Source organism: Mesocricetus auratus, unplaced genomic scaffold, assembly GCF_017639785.1.
Source record: "Mesocricetus auratus isolate SY011 unplaced genomic scaffold, BCM_Maur_2.0 Super-Scaffold_100013, whole genome shotgun sequence".
Lineage (NCBI taxonomy): Eukaryota > Metazoa > Chordata > Mammalia > Rodentia > Cricetidae > Mesocricetus > Mesocricetus auratus.
In genome coordinates this window covers 80490693-80496692 of record NW_024429196.1, presented here as the reverse complement: position 1 = coordinate 80496692, position 6000 = coordinate 80490693, and positions in this window count along the sequence as shown.

Below are 6000 nucleotides of genomic sequence, written 5' to 3'. Positions count from 1 at the left end.
TAAACCATTTGTCTACTGGTTGATGCTAAGGTTGCTTCAAAGTTTTGTTTGTTTGCTTTGTTTTTTTTTTGATCAGTTACATACAACACTGAAGTGTACATTTCTCATCTCTTTAATTTCCATAGACTCTATAGATTTCCATATAGTGCATAAAGTCTTAGGAGAAGTCAAAGTCAAAAGACATGAACATTTTTAAGGTCTCTTTTCTGTAATGTTGAGGTAAGCAGAAGTTTTTATTATTTGAATTGTTGATATAATAAAATTGAACTTGTTTTAAAAATAATGACAGGAAGGGGAGAGTATGAGGTATAGTGCTTGCTCAGTATGTATAAGACCCTGGCGTGCACATGCTCACACACACACACACACACACACACACTTACACACATATACACACATGCAAGCATACACATACCTATGCACATGTACACAAATTCATGCTTGCACATGCCCCCCCCCACACACACACACGGGAGAACCTGAGAGCTCTGCCCCCTAGATTATGCAACATGCTCAGAAAATGAACTTAAGCTGGATACTGGTTAACGCTGTAGAGGACTCATGACTGTGTGGTGAGCATTAACAGCTCTTGCCTCCGGCAATCATAGTTGAAAGCCCAAGGGTAAATAGGATGCTGATTCCACACAGCATGAAGGTAAGGAGCACCCACCCAGGGACCTCATTTCCTGCCAGTGTAGTATGACAACTGGAGTAGTATTTCACCTCTACCTGGTGGCACGACTCATAGTTTCATCCATCCAGGGTCTGATACCCTGTGCTTGACTTATTTTAACTCGGCTACCTCAGTATTGTGGACTAGAAGTTTCAGGCCAGAAACTACTAGGAGGTACCCCCCAACCAACCTCGTGAATTCTAGGCCAGTTGCTTCTTACCATCCATGCAGTCACAGCAACCGGATGTCTTCCCCTCACCTCATCAGTATAAAGATCTCCCGGCTTATCAGATCAAGTGTGTGATGAGCCTAGGATGCCCATGCAAGGGCTCAGCTCCTAGCTGAACAGAACCGACATCATAATCCCTGGTAGGAGGATGTTTCCTCTGATATTTAGTGATGGGGGAATGTCCTTCTGTATATATGTTTCTCTTATTGGTTGATGAATAAAACACGGATTGGCCAGGAGCCAGGCAGGAAGCATAGGCTGGGTGACCAGACCAGGAGAAGGCTGGAGAGAGGAAGGCAGAGAGGAGGCACCAGGGAGAGGCCGAAGGAGTAACATGTTGGGGCATTACCGGGGTAAGCCAAGAGCGTGTGGAAATACTTAGATTAATAGAAATGGGTTAATAATAAAGAGAGAGCTAGCCAGTAAGAAGCCCAAGCCATTGGCCAAAGAGTTTAAAATAATATGTCTTTGTGTGTTTATTTGGGGCTAATCAACTGCAGGACCAGGCAGAACATAAACTCCAACTACACTGTAGGACCGCCAAAGTCTTTGATACCAAGACTTGAGTGGGGAAATTAATTCCCCCATCAATTATCTGGTGTAAATTGAAAGGGTCCAGGCATGAAGGTGCATTCTTTAAAATCTCAGTACTTAGGAAGTTGAGGCAGAAGGATCATGAATTTGAGACTATACTGACTGTATCATAAGACTCAGCCTCAAAAAAAAAAGTGAGAGAATTCATTTCTGTTCCCATTCCTGGTTTCCCAAACTATGGGAGAGAAGAATTCACCAGGTTAAAATTTGAATTTTATCTTCTCTGAAACTCTTGTTGACATTTTATCTCCATTATGAGGTATTAAGAGCTAGGGCCAGGGAGGGTCCTTAAGGCATGATTAGGGGTTTGTGCTACTGAGCAGATTTCTCCATGCATGTGAATAATAGATAAATAGGTTATCTCTAGACTGGGTCTACCAGGAAAACCAAATGTCTGGGTGGTTTTTCTTCTTCCCATCTCTTGCCATGAGATGCCCTGTGCTACCTCTGGAGTCTGACAGCAAGAAGAAGACATCCTGATATGGTTTCTTATCCCCGGACCAGACTCTGAGATCAAACAAACCTGCTTTCTTTGTTACTTAATATGTGGCATTGTGCTACCAACACATGAAAACAGGGTAATAGAGCAGATTTCCTTTTTAAATGCTTGGTTAGTAAGTAAGCGGTGTGCTCCCGTTTTTCACATTCTGTAGGTTAAAGATCAATACAAGGCAATGATAATGGTTTGTATCTGGGGATTGTACTTTGACTCTGCATGAAGCCATTCAAGAAACAAGTATGATGAACTTGTAACAATCCTCCCATGGCCCCCCTCCCCCCCTGCCTGCCTTCAATTTATTTGTTGCCTGCTGTGGTCTGTCTTTCTTGAATGTTTCCTTGAATATGATGGCCTGGTTCTGGTTTCATTGAAGATATATGGCACTCACTGAAAAAAAAACATAAAAATTAAAGAACCCATCATGGAGGGGAGGTTCCTGGTTTCTTCCCCCCCCCCCCCAGGGCCACTTTCCAGGCTGCTATATGTCCATGAAGTTGAAGTTACATAAGTTCTGTTCTTGTCTTCTAGAATTGCTTGACTCTAGGCAATGGAATAGAGGACTCAGTGCTAAATTTGAAGACATCAGAAGAAGCAGTAGTTTCATGTGGTACGGGTTCACCTTCCGTGAAGCAGATGTTAAATTCATGGGCCACTCAAAAAGGAATCATCTCAAAAGGCTGGAAAGATTTAATTACAGCAATATTGGAAGCTGGTCCTCTATTACAATGGAAAACACACTGGAAAGAGGAAGCTAGAGCCATAGAACAACAAAGTAGAGCTGGAGGTCTGACTGCTGATCAACCAGGGACAGGCAAGGTGACCCCTTGCCATTGGGAAATGCCTTAGGGGGCCTCTCACAGATCCCAGTGTCAAATTTGGTCCAATCATTCCCTGCCAGCATTGGGAAAACTCCTCCACAGAGCAAGTAAAAGCAACACTGCTCTGGATGATGGAACAGCTTCAGTAGATAAAACAAAAATTTCAGGAGAGACCATAGAACAAGTATTTTTCAAACTTCTATACATGATCGAAGACCAAAGCTTAAAACAAGAAAAAAATAAAACAGCATTGTGATTGAAGGTTTACTAAACATAGGCATTGGTGTAACAAATATTTCACCCAAATCGTGGCATTCAGATTTGGATCTTCAGGAGGTAAATATTCTGTTTCTAGGGATTGGAACCTTATCTAAGGTAAAGACAAAGTGCAAGAAAAATCAAAGTCATATGTGGCTAACATGAAAACAAATTTATGGGAACATGATTTTTGTTTTGTAATAATGGGAAACTGCCTGGCTAGCCATGAGTGTTTTGTAGAACCAAAGTCATATAGATGGACACCGGAAGTAGTAGGGTGGGGCTTAGCAAGACCCCCAGCTCTTTTGGACTGAGGAAGGAGAGAGTGGAGGCCTCTGATCACTTCCTCACTGGTGCTCTGATTGTTCAGATTCTCACCATGATATCTGACTCCCAAGTTCATTTTGTTAATAAACAATAGTTAGATGAATGCTACAACTCAGCACCTGTGTGTGGTGGCACACACACTGTAACCAACACTCAGGGGAAGAGGCAGAAGGACTGGAAGTCAGTAGCTAACCTAGGCTACATACCAAGACTTTGACTCAACTAACTGATAATATCACACACACACACACACACACACACACACACACACACCTTTATGCTGTCAGCTGTTTTCCAAAACTATCATAGAAATGGATTTCTCTCTTTTTGTGTATCTACCAAACATGGAACTCAATGATATGTTCTGAATGACAACCTTCTGTGTTGATAGCAAAAAAACCAAAAACCAACCAACCAAACAAAAAAAAACCAAAAAAACAAAACACAAAACCTCAAGAACATAAGTGGTTGTTCTCTGGGTGTGCTCTCTTAACTTCACTTTGTGTAAAAACTTGCAGGAAATGCATTGGGTGGATGGAACTCCTCAGCCAGCTCACGCTTGAGTCTGAGAAGCCAGCTCCACAGCTCTTTGCAGATGGCTGAGCCAGAATGATGGTGGCAGTTGTCAATCAACACCTGCTCGTTAAGTGCTTCCAGGGGCTCAGGTCTGTCTGGGAGACCTGCATCCTGTGATGACAGCCAGTGTTAAGGGCAGGATTAAAGGCATTTGAAAGGCTGGAAGTCTTTGGTTGGTGCAGGTCATTTACAAAGCTTCACAGAATGGCTTAGGGAGGTCTTCGGTACTGGATAATGACACTGCTTTAGAGAAAAAAAATCATTTAGCTACAAGATGGGGCTTCTGAGGACTGGGAATCCGTTGAACTTGAAAAAAAATACAATGCATGAAATATATAACTGCGTGAACAAACTAGAGGAAGAGGCTTTCCAACGATATTGTTTAGAAATGCGCTTAGAAGAAAATGGGCTCAGGGCTGGAGAGACGGCTCAGTGGTTGAGAGCACTGGGTTTGTTCTTCCAGGAGATTCAGTCCCCAGCACCCACATGGCAGCTCACAACCATCTGTAACTCCAGTTCCAGGGAACCCGATTGCCCCCTTCTGGCCTTTGTAAGCATTGCGTCCATGTGGTACGCACACGCTATAGCTAACCACGCATACAAACACATAAACGAATCCTTAAAACAGGATTTTTCGTAGCAATCATCGTCTGGTCAAATACACTCATGGAAGTCTTCCGAGTCAGACAACTTGCTTGCCTTACTTCACATGGAGAGGTCTCCCCCCACCCTCCAGGTGCCAGAGAGACTCATGCATGCTAAGCATGTGCGCTACGCTGATCAATTCCCAGGCCACGCCACTAGTAGGTGTCAGAGCATGAGTTTTGAAACCGTTTGCTTGGGCCCAGTGCTTGGTGCTCTGTTTCCTACGTGTGCAGGTCAGTCAAAGTCCGCTAGCCTTCCTTTTGGTGCCCCTGGAGATACCCCACGGCGACACATGTGCACTGTCTGGAGAGGCCTTGCTCTGTGTCCTGGGCAGCTTTAATTGTCACGATTGTCTAGCGTCACCTGAGAAAGAACCAGCTGATTTAGTTGTCTTTATCAGGTCGCGGGTGGGCATGTCTGTGAGGGATGGTCTTGTCTGCCATAAGTGATGTAGGAGGGCTCGGTCCACGCTGGGCAATGCCGTTTCCTGGGCCATATATGAAAGCTAAGCATGAGCCTGGCAGTGAGCCTGAGAGCACCCAACGCTCACCGTGTTCTTCCATAGGTCCTGCCTTCAGGCACCGGTCCTATACCTCCGTGATGGGCTGTGACCGGGAAGGACTGTTTTCGGAGTCTTTCATGACAGCAACAGACTAAAGCGACCCGGGCCTCAGAGACGCAAGTCTAGGTGCCCTGATCCTGACATGGCGTTTGGTGGCTGACCCTCCTTGGTCTCTCTTTCCGCAACTATCTCCCTTTTCTCTCCTGGATTTTCTTACCTTTTTTCTAAAGGCTACTCATTTGTGAATGCATAAACCTCTACTGCTGGTTACAAGGGACGTTGCTTTCTTGAGAAGATAAGAAAACTATTTTCAGTTACCCCACGCACGATGAAGGTCTCGCAGCAGCCTAAGTCTTGGTGGGAAGTAAAGAGAAATCTTAAAAGCTTTGAGTACCTGGAAAGACTTAGGCCTGGGCAGTGGTGGGGCAGGCTAAAGTGTCTTCAACCTGGAGGTCCCCCTTCCCGATTGTCTTCTGCCAGAAATAGCCTGCTTCCTCTACATGCCTGCTTCTACACGCCTCCTCCTCACCCCTGCCTCCTCCTCACCCCTGCCTCCTCCTCACCCCTGCCTCCTCCTCACCCCTGCCTTCTCCACACCCCCTGCCTCTGCACCCCCACCCTGTCTATAGGCTCCAGTGGTGCTATATCAGAAGAGGCCTTCTTGATCATCCTATGTGGGAACACCAGACCTTGAGCAGAGACCCACTTCCCCTTCTGCCTGGGAGTAGGCAGCTGTAAGACAATGTTTAGTAAAAACATGTTTACTAAAAACGATACAATAAGTTCCTGGCCACTTCCCCTTCTGCCTGGGAGTAGGCA